The 13089-nt window shown below is 37.4% G+C and overlaps 1 non-coding gene across 1 annotated transcript; it reads left to right on the forward strand.

Moving 5' to 3' along the window:
- Nucleotides 1-5635: 5635 nt before the first annotated feature.
- Nucleotides 5636-5743, forward strand: LOC148555415 (small nucleolar RNA R71). Its single transcript, XR_015886549.1, has one exon. It is a non-coding gene; the product is annotated as a small nucleolar RNA R71 (small nucleolar RNA).
- The last annotated feature ends 7346 nt before the right edge of the window (nt 5744-13089 follow it).

The raw sequence follows: 13089 nt of genomic DNA on the forward strand, positions 1-13089 counted from the left end.
CCTGTTTTCTGTTTATTTGTGGTATGCAAAATTATTACTCAGGTTGTAAAATTTGTTGCTCGTTCTCTCCCTGGCAATGGCGCCAATAACTGGTGCACAATACCATGGTCCAAACATAACTTCACAACTTCACACAACTAACCAGCAAGTGTACTGGGTCGTCCAAGTAATAAAACCTTACGTGAGTAAGGATCAATCCCACGGAGATTATTGGTATGAAGCAAGCTATGGTCATCTTGTAAATCTCAGTCAGGCGGATATCAAATGGATATGGAGTTTTCGAATAATAATAATAGATAAACAGAAAATAAAGATAGAAATACTTATGTATATCATTAGTGAGAATTTCAGATAAGCGTATAGAGATACTTTCGTTCCTCTGACCCCCTGCTTTCCCGCTGTCTTCATCCAATCAGTCTTACCCCTTTCCATGGCAAGCTTTCTGTAAGGGCATCACCGTTGTCAATGGCTACATCCCATCCTCTCTTGTGAAAAAGGTCCAAATGCTCTGTCACGGCATCGCTAATCATCTAGAGGTTTTCGATCATACTGGAATAGGATTCACCCTCCTTTTGCGTCTGTCACTACGTCCAGCACTCGCGAGTTTGAAGTTCGTCACAACCATCCCTTCCCAGATCCTACTCGGAATACTACAGACAAGGTTTAGACTTTCCGGATCTCAGGAATGGCCATCCATGGGTTCTAACTTATACCACGAAGATTCCGATTAAGGAATCCAAGAGATACTCATTCAATCTAAGGTAGAACGGAAGTGGTTGTCAGGCACGTGTTCATGGGGAATGATGATGACTGTCACGATCATCACATTCATGTTGAAGCACGAACGGATATCTTAGAAGCGGAATAAATTGAATTGAATAGAAAAACAGTAGTAGTTTGCATTAAATCATGAGGAACAGCAGAGCTCCACACCTTAATCTATGGAGTGCAGAAACTCTACCGTTGAATATACAAAAGTGATAATAGTCCAGGCATGGCTGAATGGCCAGCCTCCATACGTGATTAATATGATCCAAAGATGAACTAAAAAATCATAAGATGTCTAATACAATAGTAAAAAGTTATATTTATACTAAACTAGTTACTAGGGTTTACAGAAGTAAGTAATTGATGCATAAATCCACTTCCGGGGCCCACTTAGTGTGTGCTTGGGCTGAGCTTGAAGTTTACACGTGGAGAGGTCATTCTTGGAGTTGAACGCCAGTTTGTAACGTGTTTCTGGCGTTCAACTCTGGCTTGTGACGTGTTTCTGGCATTTAACTCCAGACTGCAGCATAAAACTGGCGTTCAACGCCCTTTTGCGTCCTCTAAACTCGGCCAAAGTATAGACTATTATATATTTCGGGAAAGCCCTGGATGTCTAATTTCTAACGCAATTGGAAGCGCGCCATTTTGAGTTCTGTAGCTCCAGAAAATCCACTTTGAGTGCAGGGAGGTCAGAATCCAACAGCATCAGCAGTCCTTCTTCTACCTCTGAATCTGATTTTTGCTCAAGTCCCTCAATTTCAGAAATCATAGAAAAACATACAAACTCATAGTAAAGTCCAGAAATGTGAATTTAACATAAAAACTAATAAAAACATCCCTAAAAGTAACTAGATCCTACTCAAAACATACTAAAAACAATGCCAAAAAGCTTATAAATTATCCGCTCATCACAACACCAAACTTAAATTGTTGCTTGTACCCAAGCAACTGAAAATCAAATAGGATAAAAAGAAGAGAATATACTATAAATTCCAAAATATCAATGAAACATAGCTCCAATCAGATGAGCGGGACTTGTAGCTTTTTGCCTCTTGAATAGTTTTGGCATCTCACTTTATCCATTGAGGTTCAGAATGATTGGCATCTATAGGAACTCAGAGTTCAGATAGTGTTATTGATTCTCCTAGTTCAGTATGTTGATTCTTGAACACAGCTACTTTATGAGTCTTGGCCGTGGCCCTAAGCACTTTGTTTTCCAGTATTACCACCGGATACATAAATGCCACAGACACATAATTGAGTGAACCTTTTCAGATTGTGACTCAGCTTTGCTAAAGTCCCCAATTAGAGGTGTCCAGGGTTCTTAAGCACACTCTTCTTTTGCTTTGGACCTTGACTTTAACGGCTCAGTCTCAAGTTTTCACTTGACACCTTCACGCCACAAGCACATGGTTAGGGACAGCTTGGTTTAGCCGTTTAGGCCAGGATTTTATTCCTTTAGGCCCTCCTATCCACTGATGCTCAAAGCCTTGGGATCCTTTTCATTACCCTTGCCTTTTGGTTTTAAGGGTTATTGGCTTTTTGCTCTTGCCTTTTGGTTTTAAGAGCTTTTGGCTTTTCCTGCTTGCTTTTTCTTTTTCCATTTTTTTTGCCATTTTTTCTCCTTTTTTTTTTTCGCAAGCTTTCTGTATTCACTGCTTTTTCTTGCTTCAAGAATCAATTTTGTGATTTTTCAGATTATCAAATAACATTTCTCCTTATCATCATTCTTTCAAGAGCCAACATATTTAACATTCTTAAACAACAACTTCAAAAGACATATGCACTGTTCAAGCATTCATTCAGAAAATAAAAAGTATTGTCACCACATCAAAATAATTAAACTCGTTTCAAGGATGAATTAGAAACCATGTACTTCTTGTTCTTTTGTAATTAAAACATTTTTCATTTAAGAGAGGTGATGGATTCATATTCACTACTTTAAGGCATAGATACTTAGATACTAATGATCATATAATAAGACACAAACATAGATAAACATTTAGCATAAGAAAACGAAAAATAGAAAGTTTAAGAACAAGGAATGAGTCCACCTTAGTGATGGTGGTGTTTTCTTCTTGAGGAACCAATGATGTCCTTGAGCTCTTCTATGTCTCTTCCTTGTCTTTGTTGCTCCTCCCTCATAGCTCTTTGATCTTCTCTAATTTCATGGAGGATGATGGAGTGCTCTTGGTGCTCCTATCCTTAGTTGCTCCCAATAATTGTGTGGAGGAAAATGTATCCCCTGAGGTATCTCAGGGATCTCTTGATTTGCAGTCAAATGTTCTACCACTGAGCTATAGACCCTTGAGATGAATCTCTCCATCTCCTATGACTTGGAGGTGGAAGCTTTTGTCTTCCCTTTCCTCTTCCTAGAGGTTTCTCTGGCCTTAGGTGCCATCAATGGTTATGGAAAAATAAAAAAAACTATGCTTTTACCACACCAAACTTAGAATGTTGCTCGCCCTCGAGCAAAAGAAGAAAGAATAGTAGAAGAAGAAGAAGAAGATATGGAGGAGATGGAGGGATGTGTGTATTTGGCTATATGGGTGGGCTTGGGTGGGAAAGTGATTTTGAATTTTGAAGGTAGGTGGGGTGTATGGATGTGAGTGGTGACTGGAAAAACAGAAGGGATGACTATGAATGGAGAGAGAGGGTGATATAGGATTATGAGGAGGTAAGGTGAGTGGAGGTATGTGGGGATCCTGTGGGGTCTACAGATCTGGAGGTGTCAAGGATTTACATCCCTGCACCAATTAGGCATGTAAAATGCCTTTGCATGCAATTCTGGCATTTAAACGCCGAACTGATGCTTGTTCTGGGCGTTCAACGCCCAGATGCAGCATGTTTCTGGCGTTGAACGCCAGTTCTATGCTTGTTTCTGGTGTTCAGCGCCAGATCCATGCTCTGTTCTGGCGTTGAACGCCAGCCAGATGCTCCTTACTGGCGTTTAAACGCCAGTGAGTCCTTCCTCCAGGGTGTGATTTTTCTTCTGCTGGTTTTGATTCTGTTTTTAATTTTTGTATTTATTTTGTGACTCCACATGATCATGAACCTAATAAAACATGAAAGAACAACAAAAATGAAAATAAAATTAGATAAATAAAAATTGGGTTGCCTCCCAACAAGCGCTTCTTTAATGTCAATAGCTTGATAGTGGGCTCTCATGGAGCCTCACAGATGTTCAGAGCATTGTTGAGACTCCCCAACACCAAACTTAGAGTTTGGATATGGGAGTTCAACACCAAACTTAGAGTTTGGTTGTGGCCTCCCAACACCAAACTTACAGTTTGACTGTAGGGGATCTGGTTGACTCTGTTTTGAGAGAAGCTTACTGTGCCTCTTTTCCATGTTTACAGAAGGATGTCCTTGAGTTTTATACTCAAGGGAGTCCTCATTCAATTGAAGGACTAGTTCACCTCTGTTAACATCAATCACAGCTCTTGCTGTGGCTAGGAAGGGTCTTCCAAGGATGATGGATTCATCCTCATCCTTCCCAGTATCTAGGATTATGAAATCAGCAGGGATGTAAAGGCTTGCAACCTTTATTAACATGTCCTCTACTTGTCCATAGGCTTCTTTTCTTGAGTTGTCTGCCATCTCTAATGAGATTCTAGCAGCTTGCACCTCAAAGATTCCCAGTTTCTCCATTACAGAGAGTGGCATGAGGTTTATTCCTGACCCAAGGTCACATAGAGCCTTCTAAAAGGTTATGGTGCCTATGGTACAAGGTATTAGGAACTTTCCAGGATCCTGTTTCTTCTGAGGCAATCTCAGTTGATCCAATGCATTTAGTTCATTGGTGAACAGGGGAGGTTCATCTCCCCAAGTTTCATTACCAAATAAATTGGCATTCAGCTTCATGATTGCACCAAGGAACTTGGCAACTTGCTCTTCAGTAACTTCTTCATTCTCTTCAGAAGAAGAATACTCTTAAGAGCTCATGAATGGTATAAGGAGGTTCAATGGAATCTCTATGGTCTCTAGATGAGTCTCAGATTCCTTTGGTTTCTTAGAGGGAAACTCCTTATTGATCACTGGGACGTCCCAGGAGGTCTTCCTCCTTGGGATTGACGTCCTCCCCTTCCTCCTTGGATTCGGCCATGATGGTTATATCAATGGCCTTGCACTCTCCTTTTGGATTTTCTTCTGTATTGCTTGGGAGAGTACTAGGAGGGATTTCAGTGATCCTTTTACTCAGCTGGCCCACTTGTGCCTCTAAATTTCTAATGGAGGACCTTGTTTCATTCATGAAACTCAGAGTGGCCTTAGATAGATCAGAGACTAAGTTTGCTAAATTAGAGGTATTTTGTTCAGAGTTCTCTGTATGTTGCTGAGTGGATGATGGAAAAGGCTTGCTATTGCTAAACCTGTTTCTTCCACCATTATTAAAGCCTTGTTGAGGCTTTTGTTGATCCTTCCATGAGAAATTTGGGTGATTTCTCCATGAGGGGTTATAGGTGTTTCCATAAGGTTCACCCATATAATTTACCTCTGCTATTGCAGGGTTCTCAGGATCATAAGCTTCTTCTTCAGAAGATGCCTCTTGAGTACTGTTGGATGCAGCTTGCATTCCATTCAGAATCTGAGAAATCATATTTACTTGCTGAGTCAATATTTTATTCTGAGCCAATATAGCATTCAGAGTATCAATTTCAAGAACTCCCTTCTTCATAGGCGTCCCATTATTCACAGGATTCCTTTCAGAAGTGTACATGAACTGGTTATTAGCAACCATGTCAATGAGTTCTTGAGCTTCTGCAGGCATTTTCTTTAGGTGAATGGATCCACCTGCAGAAGTATCCGATGACATTTTAGCTAATTCAGACAGACCATCATAGAATATATCCAGGATGGTCTATTCTGAAAGCATGTCAGAAGGACACTTTTTGGTCAGTTCCTTGTATCTCTCCCAAGCTTCATAGAGGGATTCACCTTCTTTCTGTCTGAAGGTTTGAACATCCACTCTAAGCTTACTCAGCTTTTGAGGAGGAAAGAACTTGGCTAAGAAAGCCTTTACCAGCTTATCCCAAGAGTTTAGGCTATCCTTAGGTTGAGAGTCCAACCATATTCTAGCTCTGTCTCTCACAGCAAAAGGGAAAAGCATGAGCCTGTAGACTTTAGGATCTACTCCAGTAGTCTTAACAGTATCACATATCTACAAGAATTCAATTAAGAACTGAAAAGGATCTTCAGATGGAAGTCCATAAAACTTGCAGTTTTGCTGCATCAGAGAAACTAATTGAGGTTTCAGCTCAAAATTGTTTGCTCCAATGGCAGGAATTGAGATGCTTCTTCCATGTAAATTGGAATTAGGTGCAGTGAAGTCACCAAGTATTCTCCTTGCATTATTATTATTTTCGGATGCCATCTCCTCTTCCTATTCAAAAATTTCTGTAAGGTTATCTCTGGATTGTTGTATTTTAGCTTCTCTTAGTTTCCTCTTCAGAGTCCTTTCAGGTTCAGGGTATGCTTCAACAAGAATATTCTTATCCTTGCTCCTGCTCATATGAAAAAGAAGGGAACAGAAAATAATAATAAGGATCCTTTTTACCAGAGTATAGAGGTTCCCCTGTGTGAGTAGAAGAAGAAAAGAATGTAATGTAAAGAAGAGAAGAGGAAAAACTCGAACACAGAGAGGGAGGTAGTGTTCGAATTTTTAGATGGGAGAGAAGTATTAGTAGATGAATAAATAAATAGAAGGAGATGAGAGAGAAGGATTTTCGAAAATTATTTTTGAAAAATGGTTAGTGATTTTCGAAAATTAAAAGAAGAAATAAATTAAAATAAAAATTTGAAACAATTAGTTAATTAAAAAGAATTTTTGAAAAAGAGGGAGGGATTTTCGAAAATTAGAGAGGGATAGTTAGTTAGGTGGTTTTGAAAGAGATAAGAAACAAACAAAAAGTTAGTTAGTTAGTTGAAAAAGATTTGAAAATCAATTTTGAAAAGATGAGAAGATAAAAAGTTAGAGAAGATATTTTAAAATCAAATTTTTGGAAAAGATATGTTAAACAGATATGATTAAAAAGATATGATTTTGAAAAAGATAAGATAAAAAGATATTTTTGAAAAGATATGATTGAAATTAGTTTTGAAAAAGATTTGATTTTTAAAATCACAATTAATGACTTGATTCACAAGAAATCACAAGATATGATTCTAGAACTTAAAGTTTGAATCTTTCTTAACAAGTAAGTAACAAACTTGGAATTTTTGAATCAAAACATTAATTGTTGAAGATATTTTCGAAAATATGATGTAAAATTAAGAAAAATATTTTTGAAAAAAAAAATATTTTAAAAATTTTCGAAAATAAATAAGAAAAATGAAAAAGATTTGATTTTTGAAAAAGATTTTGAAAAAGATAAGATTTTTAAATTGAAAATTTGATTTGACTCATAAGAAACAACTAAATTTTAAAAAGTTTTGAAAAAGTCAACTTCAAATTTTTGAAAATTTATGAGTGAAAAAGGGAAAGATATTTTTTGAATTTTGAATTTTTAATGATGAAAGAGAAAAACATGAAAAAGACTCAATGCATGAGGATTTTTAGATCAAAACATGTGATGAATGCAAGAACACTATGAATGTCAAGATGAACACCAAGAACACTTTGAATGTCAAGATGAACACCAAGAACATATTTTTGAAAAATTTTCAAGAAAAGAAAACATGCAAGACACCAAACGTAGAAATTTTTCTTGTATAGACACTATGAATGCAAGAATGCATACGAAAAATAAGAAAAGACACAAAACAAGAAAATAGGAAGATCAAACAAGAAGACTGGCCAAGAACAACTTGAAGATCATGAAGAACACTATGAATGCATGAATTTTCGAAAAATGCAAAGAATGTTTAGAAAAAAATGCAATTGACACCAACTTGAAATTGACTCAAGACTCAAACAAGAAACACAAAATATATATTTTTTTATTTTTATGATTTTATGATTTTTTTGGATTTTTCGAAAATTAATGTGAAAAAGAAAAATAAGGATTCCAAAATTTTTAAGAAGAATTCCAAGAATCTTTCAATATTAGCCCAAAGCTCCAATCAAAGGGTTGGATATGGCTTAATAGCCAGTCAGCTTTAGGATATAAATTAGGCATGCAACAGCTGATAATCAAATTAACTTGCCTCTATGCTGATGGTTGGAAGCCCCTATCCAAAAGAATTAGACCTGGCTTTACAGCCAGCCAGGCTTCAACATGCTTCATGAAACACTAGAATTTATTCTTAAAAATTTAGAATAATTTTCGAAAACAGATGAGAAATTTTTGAAAGATTTTTGAAAATTTTTTGAAAATAAAACAAAAAGAAAATTACCTAATCTGAGCAATAAGATGAACCGTCAGTTGTCCAAACTCGAACAATCCCCGGCAACGGCGCCAAAAACTTAGTATGCGAAATTGTTACTCAGGTTGTAAAATTTGTTGCTCGTTCTCTCCCTGGCAATGGCGCCAATAACTGGTGCACAATACCATGGTCCAAACATAACTTCACAACTTCGCACAACTAACCAGCAAGTGCACTGGGTCGTCCAAGTAATAAAACCTTACGTGAGTAAGGGTCGATCCCACGGAGATTGTTGGTATGAAGCAAGCTATGGTCATCTTGTAAATCTCAGTCAGGCGGATATCAAATGGTTATGGAGTTTTCGAATAATAATAATAGATAAACAGAAAATAAAGATAGAAATACTTATGTATATCATTAGTGAGAATTTCAGATAAGCGTATAGAGATGCTTTCGTTCCTCTGACTCCCTGCTTTCTCGCTGTCTTCGTCCAATCAGTCTTACCCCCTTTCCATGGCAAGCTTTCTGTAAGGGCATCACCGTTGTCAATGGCTACATCCCATCCTCTCTTGTGAAAAAGGTCCAAATGCTCTGTCATGGCATGGCTAATCATCTAGAGGTTCTCGATCATACTGGAATAGGATTCACCCTCATTTTGCGTCTGTCACTACGCCCAACACTCGCGAGTTTGAAGTTCGTCACAACCATCCCTTCCCAGATCCTACTCGGAATACCACAGACAAGGTTTAGACTTTTTGGATCTCAGAAATGGCCATCCATGGGTTCTAACTTATACCACGAAGATTCTGATTAAGGAATCCAAGAGATACTCATTCAATCTAAGGTAGAACGGAAGTGGTTGTCAGGCACGTGTTCATGGGGAATGATGATGACTGTCACGATCATCACATTCATGTTGAAGCGCGAATGGATATCTTAGAAGCGGAATAAGTTGAATTAAATAGAAAAACAGGAGTACTTTGCATTAAATCATGAGGAACAGCAGAGCTCCACACCTTAATCTATAGAGTGCAGAAACTCTACCGTTGAAAATACATAAGTGATAATGGTCCAGGCATGGCCGAATGGCCAGCCCCCATACATGATCAATATGATCCAAAGATGAACTAAAAAATCATAAGATGTCTAATACAATGGTAAAAAGTCCTATTTATACTAAACTAGTTACTAGGGTTTACAGAAGTAAGTAATTGATGCATAAATCCACTTCCGGGGCCCACTTGGTGTGTGCTTGGGCTGAGCTTGAAGTTTACACGTGGATAGGTCATTCTTGGAGTTGAACGCCAGTTTGTAACATGTTTCTGGCGTTCAACTCTGGCTTGTGACGTGTTTCTGGCGTTTAACTCCAGACTGCAGCGTAGAACTGGCGTTCAACGCCCTTTTGCGTCATCTAAACTCGGCCAAAGTATGGACTATTATATATTGCTGGAAAGCCCTGGATGTCCACTTTCCAACGCAATTGGAAGTGCGCCATTTTGAGTTCTGTAGCTCCAGAAAATCCACTTTGAGTGCAGGGAGGTCAGAATCCAACAGCATCAGCAGTCCTTCTTCTACCTCTGAATCTGATTTTTGCTCAAGTCCCTCAATTTCAGCCAGAAAATACCTGAAATCACAGAAAAACACACAAACTCATAGTAAAGTCCAGAAATGTGAATTTAACATAAAAACTAATAAAAACATCCCTAAAAGTAACTAGATCCTACTAAAAACATACTAAAAACAATGCCCAAAAGCGTATAAATTATCCGCTCATCAATTTGTGCTTATAAACTTTAGTTTTCTTCGCACGCAAGTAATCCTTAATTTTGACTGTTGCACTTTCTATTTTGTGATTTTGCTTTATCCATTTTCAAGGCTCGTCGTATACTGTATCCTTTTCAATATTATTATGTATATATTTTATTTTTAGAGGTCGTAATACCACACCACCTCTGTTTTACAGCTTAAGCGTAAAGCTATATGTGGTAGGGTGTTACAGCCAACACTCGAATAGTCATTTGAATGATTGGATGTCCTCATTTTTCATCAGGGCGCATCCGAGATGTGTCGACTGACCGTGGTGATTCACACCCACAAAAGAACCAAAAACTAGATTGTACCTGCAAAAATAGACACTCTCACATGGTTTTGAACCGAAAATGTGTAGATTCAGTGAACCTAAAAGCTTAATTTTGGTGAACCGAATACCTGTTTGTGTTGTAGGTGGTGTCGACTGAAATCATGTCTCCGAAATACTCGCATGCAGCCCTACTTCTTCCGTTGGCCTAGAATGAATTTTTGATGGAGTGATCGCATTCGAGGTTGAGCTCGAAAAAGAAATTTTGGTTCTTCTCTTTCATTCTTAATAAGTACTTCCCGAAATTTTTGGAAACATTCCGTACTTACCTTGTGATGTAATTCCTCATGTCTTTTTCTATAAAACTTAGTTCCCGATGACTGCCAGCTGGTACTACGAATGATTGGTAAATTTTGCTCGGTCTGCTTTTGGCTTTCTCATTGGTTTCGATGGTACGACGCACGAACATGCTTAGTATGACATTCCGAATTTTTGAAAATTAAATAATGAGTTATTCATGATTTATTATTTTATTTAAAGAAAATTATTTTTCTAAGAGTAATTAAATTAAATTTTGTGATACTTTAAGTTTAAAATCTATTAGAATTTTTAAATAATTTTTATTATAATGAGATACTTCGAGAAAGATAATTTTGTTACTATATTATCATTATTATATTATTACTTAGTTTCATTCAATAAACCAAAACCATTAAGGGGAACAAAGTAAAAGGGATTGAAAGCATGTAATGCATATATACATATATAATAATGACACATATTTTCTTTACTTTATTATCATTGACACCTAATACCACCTTAACACCACAAATCCTTAAATTTCACCATCAACCTTTACTCATCTTTATTTTCTTTCCTTCATTACCGAACTACACTTGGAAAAGAAAGAAAGAGAAGTGACCGAGAGTGAGAAAGAGAAACCTTGGAACCTCCAAGATTCCAACTCCAATTTCTTGAGATCCATAACTCCAATTAAAAATCTAATTCGATAAAAGTGTTTGTATCTTTCTTCTCTACACGTTGGCATCACTTTTGTTTGGTAAAAGTTGATGGTGACGTAGCTCCTCTTCTCCTTGAGTTCAGCCAATCGGAGTTCTAGGAGGCACAAACGATTTCTAATGTTTTCTTCTTCAGCAACTCGATCAAAGAGCTTCTCTAGAGTTTCCATTGTTTTGATTTCATATGGAGGGAAGGTTTGATAATTTTATAATTATTAAATGTGAATTTGATAAGTGAATGTTGGTTTGGTTGATTACTATTTAAGTTTGATTAAGTCTATCCTAAATTAATGTTGTTTGCTTGGGATTTTGGTTCGGCTATATATGAACAGCCTGCTGGGCATTTTGATTATTTTGGGAGTCAAAAATGGATTTTTAAAAGCTTTAAGAATTTTTTAAGCTAATTTTGAATTATTAAAGAAATACTTATGTTATGAGTTTTATCGAGAAAAGTATTATGTTTGAATTTGATTTATCAAGAGAAGGAGTTTAATGAAAGAGAAATGGATTTGAATTGTTTTTAAAGAGATGTTTTGATATTTGGAAAATACCTGGGCAATTCACAAGGGTTGTGGCTTTGTCCTACTTGCTCCGGGTCAAGATTTTAAAAGATTGTGGTTTTGAATGTGTGACCTAGCAAGGATCGTGGTGGTGTACTGCTTGTCTAGTGTCACGATGGACTTTGAGATCAAGGTCATTTACCGTCCACGGGTGTGCTGTTTTTCAATTGAAAATGTCTGTGGGAATCGAGGTGGTTTACTACTCGCAAATGGTGGGGATCAAGGTGGTTTACCGCTCATTAGGTGAAGATCGTGGTACTGTACCGTTTTCCAGTTTTCAAGAGGACAATACCCAGGTTAGCTACCGGACATGTCAGCTTAGTTATATAACCGACAAATGAGCTCATTAGCCATAGAACAAACATTCATCATACTTGTTTGCACATATGTGTTTGTGAGTGTGTTTTCTGTGATTGTAGGTGTGCTATATGATTGTTTGATTTCTATGTTCTTTATTTGTTAAGTCTAAATCTATTCTATTGCTCATTACTGTTGGCTATGTGGTGCATGGAATTCTGATCACACTTTTCACAACTTCGCACAACTAACCAACAAGTGCACTGGGTCGTCCAAGTAATACCTTACGTGAGTAAGGGTCGATCCCACGGAGATTGTCGGCTTGAAGCAAGCTATGGTTATCTTGTAAATCTTAGTCAGGAGATTAATGAAAATTGATTTTGTTTATAAAAAGTAAATAACATAAAATAGATGGTACTTTGGTGCACGAAATTGTGATCCCTGGTGATGGCTCCAAAAACTTGGTGCTCTAATCTTATTTCATAAATTGTCATAACCTCGATACAACTAACCAGCAAGTACACTGGGTCGTCCAAGTAATAAACCTTACGTGAGTAAGGGTCGATCCCACGGAGATTGTCGGTATGAAGCAAGCTATGGTCACCTTGTAAATCTCAGTCAGGCGCATAATAATTGATTATGGAGTTTTCGAAAATAAAGAAGAAAACAAGGATAGAGATACTTATGTAAATCATTGGTGAGAATTTCAGATAAGTGCATAGAGATGCTTTCGTTCCTCTGAACCTCTGCCTTCCTGCTGCCTTCATTCAATCAATCCTACTCCTTTCCATGGCTGGCTTTTTGTAAGGATGTCACCGTTGTCAATGGCTACTTTTAATCCTCTCGGAAAAATGGTCCAAATGCTCTGTCACAGCACGGCTAATCGTCTGCAGGCATCATCCTTGTCTATGGCTGCATCCCATTCCTCTCTGTGAAAATGGTTCGATGCGCTGTCACTGCATGGCTAATCATCTTGGAGGTTCTCGATCATACTGGAATAGAATTTACTATCCTTTTGCGTCTGTCACTACGCCCAGCACTCGCGAGTTTTAAGTTCGTCACAGTC

Source organism: Arachis ipaensis, chromosome B6 (genome assembly GCF_059453495.1).
Source record: "Arachis ipaensis isolate K30076 ecotype BB chromosome B6, ASM5945349v1, whole genome shotgun sequence".
NCBI lineage: Eukaryota > Viridiplantae > Streptophyta > Magnoliopsida > Fabales > Fabaceae > Arachis > Arachis ipaensis.